This window comes from Eumetopias jubatus, unplaced genomic scaffold, assembly GCF_037043125.1.
Source record: "Eumetopias jubatus isolate StellerSeaLion01/CBP00866 unplaced genomic scaffold, mEumJub1_p1.0 scaffold_4, whole genome shotgun sequence".
NCBI lineage: Eukaryota > Metazoa > Chordata > Mammalia > Carnivora > Otariidae > Eumetopias > Eumetopias jubatus.
Window position 1 is genome coordinate 99,727,980 of NW_028274810.1, and position 13,523 is coordinate 99,741,502.

A 13,523-nucleotide genomic window follows, 5' to 3' on the forward strand; every position below is an offset into this window, starting at 1 on the left:
GGTGCCTGAAATGGGCTTCCTACGGCTCCAAAGAGTCCAGCCACCAGGAGCGATGCCTGAGACACGAGAAGAGGAAGGATCTGGGCAACACGGAGAGCTGGGAGCACAATGCCCAGTGAACAGTGCTCAGTAGGGTCAGGATATCTCAAATAACCCCGCCGTTTCCACCATTGCCAAGTCCCCAGTCCAAGGAGACTATCCTGAAGACATAGCCCTCTCCAGAGCTCTAGCTCTCAGTGTCTCCTGGAAATTGCATTTTCTTACTCTCACTTACAGTGTAACCACTTGAGATGAATACATAAATCATGCTGAGAAACCATCTACTGGGAAGAGGGAGTAGGGAGGGGTTGAGAGCACCTGGTCTTTACAGTCCAACTGTTTGGATTCTAATTCTATCACTTGCTATGTGCCCTTTAGCATATAACCCCTGTGTCCTCATCTTTAAAATGGGAATGAAGATATTACCTAATTCACCCTTCCCATTGAATCTTTATTCTCTCTCACCTTCACTCTCCCTAAGTGATCCCCTATCATCCCTTTCCTTCGGTGTCCCTATCTACAGATTACAGAGTCCTAGTATCTAAAATGTTACAGTGAGAGGCACCTGGGATCAGCGTGTCAAGACAAGAGTCTGCCTTCGGCTCAGGTTATGATCTGAGGGTCCTGGGATGGAGCCCCTCATTGGGCTCCCCGCTCAGTGGGGAGTCTGCTTCTCCCTCTCCCTTGGCCCCTCCCCCTGCTTGTGCTGTCTTTCTCTCTCTCTCTCAAATAAATAGAATCTTTTTAAAAATAAAAATCTAAAAAAAATGTTACAATGAGGAAAACCTGGATGACTCAGTTGGTTGGGCGTCCAACTCTTGATCTCAGCTCAAGTCTTGATCTCAGGGTCATGATCTCAAGCCCTGCATTGGGCTTCACGCTCGGTGTGGAGCCTACTTTGAATGAATGAATGAATGAATGAATGAATGAATGAATGAATACAATGTTACAACGAAATAAATCTGCTTCATTCTAGCTGTGGGATCCTGAGCAAGTCAATGCCTCTAGACTTCTGTTTAACCTATATGTCAGAGTAGATGAATTCTAAAGTGTGTCCAGGTTTTACAATCTCAGCATTCTGTCCTTACTGGATTTTTCTCATCCTCTCCAAGAGAGGGGAAGAATTTGAGTAGGTGATGGTGATGATGATGGTAGGGGTAGGGATGATGGCAGCTGATATTTATCGAGCATGGACTCTAAACCAAGAACTACTGGAAGCACTCCACGTTCACTGTCTCGTTTAATCCTCACCACAGTCCTGTAAAATAGGGACTCTTACTGTTCCCATATGATGAAACTTAGCTTGTGGGGGCCCCCCCCAGCGATAGCAGGTCCTCATCTCTGGGACCTGTCAATATTACCTTATAAGGAAACAGCGTCCTTATGGATGCGGAGATTATCCTGAACTATCTCCATCAGCCCTCACTGCAGTCCTACGTATCCTTGTAAAAGGGAGGCCGAGGGAGATTTGACGGCCCACACAGACGTGCAGACGGCAGTACAACCGCGGGAGGGGGAGCCTGGAGGGATGCAATCCCAAGCCTAGGAACAACAGCAACCTCCAGAAGCTGGAAGAGGCAAGAAGCACATTTTCCCCTGGAGCCTCTGGAAGGAGCACAGTCTGGTCAACACTTAAGAATTTTCGGCCCCAATGATACTGATTTTGGACTTCTGGCCTCTAGATATGGGAAAGAATACAAAATTTCTGTTCTAATTTCACCTGGTTTATTTTTTTTTAAGATCTATTTATTTTTGAGAGAGAGAGAGAGATGGCACACGAGAGTTGGGGAGGGGGCAGAGGGAGAGGGAGAGAGAGAAAATCCCAAGCAGACTCCCCACTGAGCGTGGAGCCTGACACAGGGCTCCATCCCAGGATCCTGAGATCATGACCTGAGTTGAAAGCAAGAGTCAGCCGCTTAGCCGACTGAGCCACCCAGGTGCCCTGTAGGTGACCCGGTTTATTGTTACAGCAGCCCCAGGAAACTCCCACCGGGATGAAGTCATTTATTCAAGGTCACAGTCAATAAGTGGGGGGTGGAGTCAGGATTCAAATCCATGAACATCTAGCTCCAAACCCCATGCTCTTCAGCACAGCACTGTATGCCCCTTAGAACACCTAAAACAGAAAGTGGACTAAGTATTAACAAAGAAAAAAGAAAGAAAAAGCACTGGAATTCTATCAATAACAAGGGAGCATTCTAGTGGTGGATTCAACCACATTCATTCTCCCGGCTGCAAACATCTCAGCTTTGGAAGCACTGCTTTAAAAGTTGATTCTCCCACACACTTAACATCGAAATTAGGTCATACCTGCATCCCAGCCAAGAATGTGTGCACTTCAACAAGAAGATACACTTTGTGAAAAGATAAAAGATGATATATTTAGCTTATAGCTGAAAAGGTTACTTGGCGGCAATTTGAGACTCAGTCCACTCTGGGCAATCAGACAAGCAGAAACCTCTTATCTTTTTAAAGGGTTTGTTTCCTTTTATTCTCGCTTTCAGTTGGGACTCTGTCTTCAATTTTCTCAAAAGGAAAGTGAGTAAGAACTAAGAACCTGATTTTTATTCCCCTCACTTGCTACTTTCCTGACTATTTGAGTTCCCAGGCAAATCAACTCATGGGAGAGTTGGGATTTGGGGCTTGAATTTAATCCTAAACTTCAAATGAGCCCACATTTTTCTCTGTAGGAATGGGACCTGCATTTCATACTCTTAACACTCATTAAACCTTCTAGTTTATACTCTGAACCTGTAATAGTCATCAGTCCACCAACTTTATTCATTTTATCCACTCCCCCCTCCCCCTTTGGCCATTTAAATGAATATACACAATGTTTGAAGATGAGTGGTCGTAATAGGTTGGTCTGCAATGCTCTAAATTCAATGTTCTCCCCCAAATGAAAGAGCATAAAGCTGTAAGCAGGCAGACAACTGAGGATGGGACCCCCTTGGCTGCCATGGTATTTCTCAATCATCCTAAAGAAATCAACTGGAAAAGAAAAATGTTTTCGCATTACTGATGGCCTCAGTAGGTTGTGGTTTGGAAGGACAATAAAGCACAGCCTTCTAAGACAAGGAGCCAGCCTCCAAGGAAGAAGCTAAGCATTTAGATCTATAATATTTATATAAACAGCTGACTCTGTGGTTTTGACTAGAAATTAACCCTATTTATTTATAATGTGCTTTTCTTTATAGAGCTCTTTTTTTCTTTTTTTGCTTTAAAAAAAATCCATTACATCAACAATTTCCTTCCAACCATATAATGTTGACAGGTAACATGCTCATTTTACAAAGAAACTGAAAGGTACAGAAATAATCTCCAAAGGCTATAAACCCAGCTGTGATAACCAACCAACCAACTCTCTCCTTCTCTCTCTCTCTCTCTCTCTCTCTCTCTCTCTCTCTCACACACACACACACACACACACACATACACAGCCTGCACCAAAAGAATCTCCAGGTACCAGGGTCAGAGATACTATGTTTTATTTTTTTCTAAATCACAATCCAGTCTGCCTGTCCACTTTCTACCCTCCAATGGGCGGCAATTTACCCAATGTGCTTAGCTTTCAACAAAACAGTATAAATAATTTAAACCTCCATAAAAAGTCATACTTGAGACAAAAGGACGAAAGATTTAAAGGGGACTGTCTCCTGGAAATCAGCAACAATCCTGTTCCTTTGTCTGTCCCAGGATCCCACGGGGTTTGGAAATGGCTGAAGCAAAGGTCTTGTCCACGCTTCTTTATTTTGGGGACAAACGACTCCAAAGAGTGGGGTATAGCCTTCGCAGGCAGAGAGGAAGTGATGAGCCTCAGATTTTCACTTAGCAGCTGCGTGGTTGCAGGCAAATAATGTAACCCCTCCGCATTTCAGTTTCAATCTGGAGAAAGACGTGGCTAATAGGATCCACCACGAGGGTTCTTGGGCAATGGGATGGGGCTGTCATGTACACCACTGAGCCCAGCCATGGAGAGTCCAGAGTCAAGAGGGAGGCAGGGGAGCCTGAGAAACTAGAAATGGAGAAATGCAAGAGGGGAGAGAGGGTGGTCAGGCTGGAGGAGGGGGGCGGTAACGGCAGCAGGGAGCAGACCGGGGTGTCGGCCCCGGGGAGAGGGGAGGCTGGACAGGGGCTGTTGTGTTCCTCTCACAGATGTCCGGCTGCGGGGAGCAGCAGGTAGCTCATGCCGGAGGATGGCCACATCGCAACTGTTCCCTTCTGCTCCTCCATTCCCTCAGTACCAGGCGATGACATCCAAGCGAAGAGGTCTCTAGAAAAGAACTGCTCGTTGGGACATCTGGCTGGCTCAGTTGGTAGAGCACGTGACTCTTAATCTCAGGGTTGTGAGTTCAAGCCCCATGTTGGGGTTGGAGCCTACTTAAACAAAACAAAACAAAACAACTGCTCGAAAGAGATACAGGAAGGTTTCTGGAAGGGCACAGTGACCTGTAGCGAAGGCCCATAGGGGCTTATGAGACCTATACTTTAATGCCACCAACTCCACCCTGTGACAGCCCCCCAACACACACACACACACACACACACACACACACACTGCACCAGGAGGGCAGAAACTGGGCCCTGAGCTTTAGCCTTGCTCACTACACACTACCACTACCATCCAGGTAGTTTCTGACACCCAGGGGAAGATGAGCTCATGTGAAAATAATTGCACATCTAAGGAGCAAAACAGCCATACTCCAAATCAAAGACAATAAACTGAAAAGCTTATATTTGAGGAAGCAGAATTAATGGAGAAGACCCAACAAGAACTTCAAATATCTTCAAAGAGGTGGGCTGAGTGGCTCAGTCAGTTAAGCATCCGACACCTGATCTCAGTTCAGGTCTTGATCTCACAGTGGTGAGTTCAAGCCCTGCACTGGGCTCCACGTTGGGCGTGGAACCTACTTAAAAAATCAAAGAGATAGGTTATTGGTAACAGGTCAGGAAATAGGCAGTTATTAAAAAACCAAACAGCTAATTGGAGAGAGAGGTTTCAATAGGAAAATGCATACAAAGAAGGAATTAGTGACCTAGAAAACCAGATTGAGAAACTCCATCAGAAGACACCAAGAAGGGAACCATTAATATATGTGTAGAAATGGCATCATAGGTTATAATGCTGAATCACTGTGTTATGCAATGTAGGGATCTGAAAATTGGCACCTCCCTTGTGAGAAAAACTAAATGGGGAAGCTACTAAAACCAGAAAGAGATACTATAAGAAAAGAAAACTATAAACCAATATCCCTTATGACACAAATGGTAGATATAGAGAGATGCAAAAATTCTTTCAAAAATTTTAGCAAATTGAGGGTGCCTGGGTGGCTCAGTCAGTTGAGCTTCAGGTCATGATCCCGGGGCCTGGATCGAGTCCCACGTCCAGCTCCCTGTTCTACTGGGAGTCTGCTTTTCCCTCTGCCCCTCCCCCACCCCTCGTTTTCTCAAGCTCGCTCTCTCTCAAATAAATAAATAAAAAACATATTTTTTTAAATTTTAGCAAATTCGGGGCGCCTGGGTGGCTCAGTCGTTAAGTGTCTGCCTTCGGCTCAGGTCATGATCCCAGGGTCCTGGGATTGAGCCCTGCATGGGGCTCCCTGCTCCGTGGGAAGCCTGCTCCTCCCTCTCTCTCTCCCCCTGCTTGCGTTCCCTCTCTTGCTGTGTCTCTCTCTGTCAAATAAATAAATAAAATCATTAAAAAAAAATTTAGCAAATTGGGGGTGCCTGAATGGCTCAGTCGATTAAGTGTCTGCCTTTGGCTCAGGTCATGATCCCAGGGTCCTGGGATCGAGCCCCACATCAGGCTCTCCCTGCTCAGTGGGAGCCTGCTTCTCCCTCTGCCTCTGCCGCTCCCCTTGCTTGTGCTCTCTCTCCCTCTCTCTCTCTGTCAAATAAATAAATAAATAAATAAATAAATAAATAAATAAATCTTTAAAAAACTTTTAGCAAATTGAATCCAACAATACATAAATAGAATAATATATGATATTCTAATGGGATTTCTCCCAGGATTGCAAGGTTTATTTAACTTTCAAAAATTAATTGATGTTACTTCACCGTATTAGCCCAAAATTTAAAAACCATATTACCATTTCAACAGATGCAGAAAATGCATTTGACAAAAGTCCAAAATCCAACATCAAATGGGCCCTGAAACATATCCAAGAATGTTCACGGCCACATTAGCTGTAATAGTCCCAAACTGGTAACAAACCAGGGTCCCTCAACAGTAAAATGGATACAAAATATTTTGGTATATTTAAACAATGAAGTATATGTAGCAATGAAAGTGAATGAGTCACACGTAACACAGCAATACTGATTATACTTACTCTTATGATATAAGATCAAAACAAGAAAAGCCAGATTTAAATACATTACCTTTAGATATGTATATATATTTTAAAGTTTTTATTTAAGTAATAAATATTTAAGTTTTATTTAAGTAATCTCGAATTCACGACCCCAAGATCAAGAGTTGCTCGCCTTTCCAACTGAGACAGCCAAGTGCCCCACCTTTAAGTATATTAATATAACATTTCAAAAAAGGCAAAATTAAACTATGGCGTTTAGGAATATATACCTAAGTGACAAAACCATACAGAAAAGTAAGGAAATGATTACCATAAAAATCAGGATAATACTTACCTATGGATGGGGTTGGGCCTGGGAAGAGCAGTAAAGGGGCTTGGGACACTGAAAATGTTCTGTTTCTTTGCCTAAGTGGTAGTTACATCAGTATAAGCTTTATAGTAATTAATAAATTTGTCTGTCTATGTTTTATGCATTTTCTAAATAGGTGTACTATTTCATAATAAACAGGGGGCAAACAAGGAAAAAGGAATATATACTAGGCAAATATCAACCAAAGCAACACCAAAGTACCAATTTTAATATGAAAAACTTCATAACAGGGGCGCCTGGGTGGCTCAGTCGGTTAAGCGTCTGCCTTCAGCTCAGGTCATGATCCCAGGGTCCTCGGACCGAGTCCCGCATCGGGCTCCCTGCTCAGCGGGGAGCCTGCTTCTTCCTCTACCCCTCCCCTGCTTGTGATCTCTCTTTCTCACTCTCTCTCAAATAAATAAATAAATAAATTTTTTTTTTAAAAAAAGAAAAACTACGTAACAGAGAGATGACAAAAGGAAAGATAATCAAGAAAATATAACTATGAATATATCTCCCTTATAACATAAGCTCAGAAGATCCGAAGCCATTAGTGATAAAACCACACAAAGAGATAAGTCAACAACTGGAATAGAGATCTTATCATATAGTCTTGAAATAAATAGATCAAGCAGAAGTCAGACAAAAAAGTAAGCAAAAATAGAGAGGATTTCAATAATACAATCAATAAGCTGTAAATAATAAATACAAGTAAAATTTTATACGTCATAAACAGAGAAGACACACTGAGCTCCAGGGAAGGGTCACAAATCTTAATCATGTTCAAGGCCACAAGGAAGCCTTGACAGATTCCCAAGGATCAACACCATTTTGACAATTGTTCTCAGAGCATGGTGCAATAAAATGACAAATTTCAAACTGACTTAAATATAAGTAGAGATGTGTGTATACACTTTGTTTTTTTTGTTTTTTTTTTTAAAGATTTTATTTATTTATTCGAGGGAGAGAGAGAATGAAAGATAGAGAGTACGAGAGGGAAGAGGGTCAGAGGGAGAAACAGACTCCCCGCCGAGCAGGGAGCCCGATGTGGGACTCGATCCCGGGACTCCAGGATCATGACCTGAGCCGAAGGCAGTCGCTTCACCGACTGAGCCACCCAGGCGCCCGTGTGTATACACTTTGATCGTCCAAGTCCACTGCTAGGAATTTTATCTTCATATTATGTTTGCACACGTGCAAAAATGGTGTATTTATGAGATTGTTCACTGTGGAGCTGTTGGAGGCAATCCAGATTGCAATCCGCTAACGTGCTATCGGTCAATGACTTGGTAATAACAGGACAGAGGCGCTGCTGGAAGAGAGGATCCCGAGGTATATTTTACGTGAAAAAAGCAAGGTGCAGCCTAGCTAGGATGGCCATTTCCACTGAGAAAGAAAACGGGTAATAGTGCAAGGGCCATGGGAGGCTGGGGGATGGGGTTAGAAAAGAGGAGGCAGTCCTTTTCCTCCATACTCCTTGGGTTTTTCCCATTCAAAATATTAAATCAGGGGCGCCTGGGAGGCTCAGTCGTTAAGCGTCTGCCTTCGGCTCAGGTCACGATCCCGGGGTCCTGGGATCGAGCCCCGCATCGGGCTCCCTGCTCCGCGGGAAGCCTGCTTCTCCCTCTCCCACTCCCCCTGCTTGTGTTCCCTCTCTCGCTGTGTCTCTCTCTGTCAAATAAACAAATAAAATCTAAAATATATATATATATATATATATATATATTAAATTAAAAAATCGAAGCCCTAAAACCACATCTATAGTTTTGAAACCAAAGAGAGCTGGTCATTGCCCAGCACTGTGTATACACTAAACACCACTGAATTGTACCCTGAATTAAATTAAAAGGGCTAATTCTATGTTGTATGAATTTTACCTAAAAAAATACGTAAGCAGAAGGATAGCTAGAACAACACAAACGTTCAGAATTTCTGTTTCAAAAAAGAGACCACAACAAAGCTATCAGAGAGACAACAGACGGTGAGAAGATATCCCCAACATCTAAAATGGACTAGGGGGTAAGTTCTAGAAAAATACATAAGAATGCCTGCAAAACAGCAAGAAAAGGGGCAGGAAAACAAAAAGGTAAGAAGTGACCATTTACAGAAGGGAGAGACGGTGTGGATGATTCTGTTTTCTAAGATGGCAGCAACACGATCTCTCATCCACATGCTCCTCTTGAAATGTGACACTGACATTCCTCCCACGGAGAGCTGGGGGCTCCGCTCCCTCCCCCGGAACCTGGGCGGGGCTGTGTCTGCAGCAGAAGAGGCGCTCTGTCTCCTGAGGCCACTAGGTTGTCAAGATCCGTTTCTGCCTGCACCTCTTGGAGTGCTTGCTCTTAGAACCTGGTCACCATGCTGCATCTGGAAGCCAAAGAGCCCCAGAGGGGCCACATGTAGGTGTTCCAGCCACCGGCCGGATGGAAGGAAGCGTTTCGGGTGACTTCATCCTCCGCAGGCTTGCAATTGCCGCTGTCTGGAGTCCTGGAGCAAGACCTGGCTGCTGAGCTCAGTTCACCCCAGAACCACGACAGACGATGATAAATTAATAGCAGCTGTTTTAAGCCATTAAATTTGGGCGATCTGTTTAGCAGCAGGATTTAGGACCTGGAAATGGGTGTGGGTGTAACAAAGCCGAAAACACGTGGCGTTGGCTTCGGGGCTGAATGGTGGACAGAAGACGGGGGTGCCTTTGAGGATGCTGTTAGCCCAAAAGCCATTGAAGAGGCTTGAAAGGAACGTGAGGAAAAGTTATTGGAAGCTGAAGGAAAGAAGCCCCTTGTCATACGGTGGTGGAAGTTTTGGCAATGCCGTCATCTGTGTTAGAGGAAGAGTAAATGTGGAGGAGTGGACTCAATGATCGAGGTCAGGAGATTGCAAGGCAAAACAGTGAAAGTGTCACTTGGCCTCTTTTTGTTGCCTCCGGAAGCCATTTAGATCCTTAGAAACCATCTACATACGAGGCCAAGAATGTGACTACTTTAAGTAGTTCAGAAAGATGTAAGGATTTCACAAGAAATCCTAACTAGGGAAAAGTTTATCTGGAAGAGATTTAGGGGTGTAGCTTTTGTTTAGTAGAGTCAAACCCAAGGAGATTCATAGAAAACCCACAAAATTCTAAGGGAATCGTTCTGAGGAAAGTACCTCCGGCTTAGAGGAAAGGCGATAGAGAAAGAAACTTCTGAACCCCACCTCTTTTTATGAACAGGAAACAGACTGAGATGCCCACTTCATTGCGATTAGGTTTTGTTATGGAAAAGGGAGGAAAGATTCAGGGGCAAAACCCAAGAGCCCAGAGGGTGGAGTTGAGAGTCTTGGTGAACAAGTAGTAGATTGTAGGATGGATTCCTACATAAGGAACTGGCAACACGTGCCAGGTGGGATTTCAGAATTACTACGGGCCACTGACTCCTGTGTGTTTCCATTTTCCAACATTTGGATAGGAGCATCTATAATGATTTTTCCATATCTGTCCCATCATTGTATGGTGTGTGTGTGTGTGTGTGTGTGTGTGTGTGTGTGTGTGTGTAGATAACTTGTATCTTTAGTTCACAGAGCTTTAAATCAAGAGGAGTGGCACTCCAGGGACTGGACCTGAAGAATCACATCAGAGGTGACTCACCTGTACCTGGAGTTGTCTTGGATGATGAGATGTTGGGCTTCAAGCTGATGCCATAATGGGATGAAATCTGGGAGTCTTTGGGGGAAGAGATGGATGTATTTTGCATATAGGGAGCCTGTAAATTGTTGGCGGGAGGGGAATGCAGCAGATCTTATTTTGCAAGGTGACCAGAACAGTATCTCCTATCTCAGAAGCTATCCTTACGGTGCATTGCTAACATCCTGTCATGCAGTGGCTTCTACATCCCTTGCCCTTGCATCCAGGTGGGTTTATGACTAAGGCAGAAGTCACACTGTGTGACTTCCAAGCCTGCACTGTAAAAGGTGATACAGCTCCTGTCTGGTCCTCCTGGATGCTTGTTCCTGGAACCTCCAGAACCAACGGAGATAAAATCACTGTTACTGTATCAAGCCACTAAATTTTGGGGTGATCTGGTTCTGCAGCAACAGATAAATGATACAACTGGAATGACAAATATATGAAGAGGTCATTCACTCAACAGATAGACTGAGCATTGACCCTGTGCCAGGCACCCTTCCAGGTGCTAAGGCTACACGACAGACTAAAATCCCGCCCTCCTGGGGCACACATTCTAGTGGGGGAAACAGACTGTAAATAAATAAGTGATATTGTACATTAGCTAATGATAAATGCTAAGGAGAAAACGCAAAGAAAGGGAATCGCAAGGGACAGCAAATAGTGAGTGTGATTTTAAACAGGGAGGACAAGGAAGGACTCACGGAGGTGATAGTTGAGCAAAGACCTAAAGCCGTACGGGAGCTGTGTTCCAGGGGGATATCCGTGGGAAGAGGATTCCCTGCAGAGGGAGCAAATACAAGGGCCCTAGCAGTGTGGGGAGCATGCCTGCAGGTGAAGGAGGGCAAGGAGGCCAGGGAGGCTTGGTGGTTGGAGGAAGGGGGAGCTGTAGGTTGTTAGTTCAGAGAGATCATGGAGAGGGAGCGTGCTGCCTTCTAAGCTACTGTAAAATCCTTTTTATTCCTAGGGGATTGGGAAGCCATGGAAGGTTTGAGCGTAGAAACGGTGTGATCTTAGTCAAGTGGTTTTTGTTTGTTTCTTGGTTCTGGTAATCTCTCCACACCCACTGTGGGGCTTGAACTCATGACCCCGAGATCAAGAGTTGCATGCTCCACTGACTGAGCCAGCCCGGCGCCCCTGATCATAGGCAAGTTTTAACAAGACCGCTCTAGCTGCTGTTACGAGAAAGGAGAACAACAGGGAAACAGGGAGAGTAGTCAGGAGGCTATCGCAATAAGCCAACTCACTGCTAATGACTCAGACCAGTCATACCAGTGGGCCTGGTGAAGAGTGGCTGAATTCTGGGCACATTCTGCAGGTAGAGCTGAGAAACCTGTGGACAGGCCGGATAGGAGGAAAGCACAAGAGAGGAATCAAGGATGACTCCCAAGTTTTTGGTCCGCGTCACCTAGAAGGATGGAGTTGCCATTTATCATGATGGAGGAGCGGGTTGGGGGTGAAACAGAAGGAACTTAATTCAGAACTCTGAGGGCATCGGAGAAGACTAGTGTGTTGGGCACGGGAGAGAGGCCTGGGCTGAAGACACAAACTTGGGGCTTGACAATGAGTGGCCAGCAAGCAAAGCCCTGAGATTGAAATCATTTCACCATTTCCCATGAAGGTTGGGTCTGGAGCTGACCCCAAGGCCAAAGCTCCTTCCAGAATCGTATGCTGCTTCTCTGTATGTCCTTGGGCCTTCTGAAGCCGGGCCATTCTGGAATACTGCCATACAGCAGGAGCGTTGGCGGGATGACTCTGAAGCCCATGTGGCTTAGTCTCACATGCCTGTCTCACTAACACCATCGCCTTCAGACAGTTGTTGAGGATTAAGTGAGTTATTACATGAAAGAGTGGCTTGAGCATAGAATATGCTCACGAAAGACGAGTTATCTACAACCAACGTGGTTTCCTTCAGCCCAACACTAGTAGGTATCAAGGCCAAGCTCACAGGCCACTGTGGTCTCTTTCCATCAAAAACTTACCTAGTGAGACCAGGCCTCTTGATGTCTCCTTTCCACTCCAACCAAAACACGGTGAAACTCACTACTTTCGGCCCCAAATCCAAAGGTTGCAAAACGTGCACAAAATAATGTGCTCAGCTATCTTTTCAAAAGATATTTTATCAACTCCTTTTAAAATCCCACACGACAGTGAGTCACAAAACGAGTAAGAAGTTATTTTAATCATCTCTCTGCCAAGGACCATTTCTCTCCCGCTCATCTGATACTCGGATCCTCCTCATTTGACCATCTTCCTTGTAGCCAAGACCTACTTTTAAAATATTTTGGCATTTATCTTAATATCCGTAATTAACAGATTGCATCAAGCGTAAGTTTCTATAAAACAGTAACCCCGAGACTCTAAAAAATAGAAACATGAATTATCATGCCCCTAGAGATGGTACATACAGAAGACATGTCCTACCCAGCAGATCCTTGAGACCTCTGAATTCTGAATATTCAAAGTGCTGAGGGCGTACGGAGGGATATAGTAGCATTCTATTACATTCACAGAGACGTGCAGACAATATGACAGAATCTGTGCCTCTGAAGACTTTATAATCTGGTTAGAGAGGAGATAATACATATGCATAAGATGGATAAACAATTAGGCACAGAAGCCCCAAGACATAATTTTTTAGGCATACACATAAACATGTTTAGTAAAAAGTGAACCAAATTAATGGCATTATTTGCATGGTGGGATAATGAATGCATTATATTCTTGGGGGGAGGGGAAGTGATTTAGTACAAATTTGCTCAAGAGAAGTAGTAGTACATACGGCAGTTGGGGGCATGGACTTCGGAGCCTGGACACTTGCTCTTCCACTAACTGACCAGGTGGCCTTGAGCCAGTTACCTAACCTCCCCTCACCTCACTCCTGATGTGTGTGTGTGTTTTTTAAAAGATTTTATTTATTTTTTTATTCATTTGAGAGAGAGGGCATGAGAAGGGGGGAGGGTCAGAGGGAGAGGCAGGCTTCCCGCTGAGTAGGGAGCCGGACATGGGACTTGATCCCAGGACGCCAGGATCATGACCTGAGCCAAAGGCAGTCGCTCAACCGACTGAGCCACCCAGGCGCCCACTCCTAATGTGTTTAAAAACAACCTGAGACAGTAGTATTGTCTTCTTTTTTAAAGACTTATTTTAGAGAGAG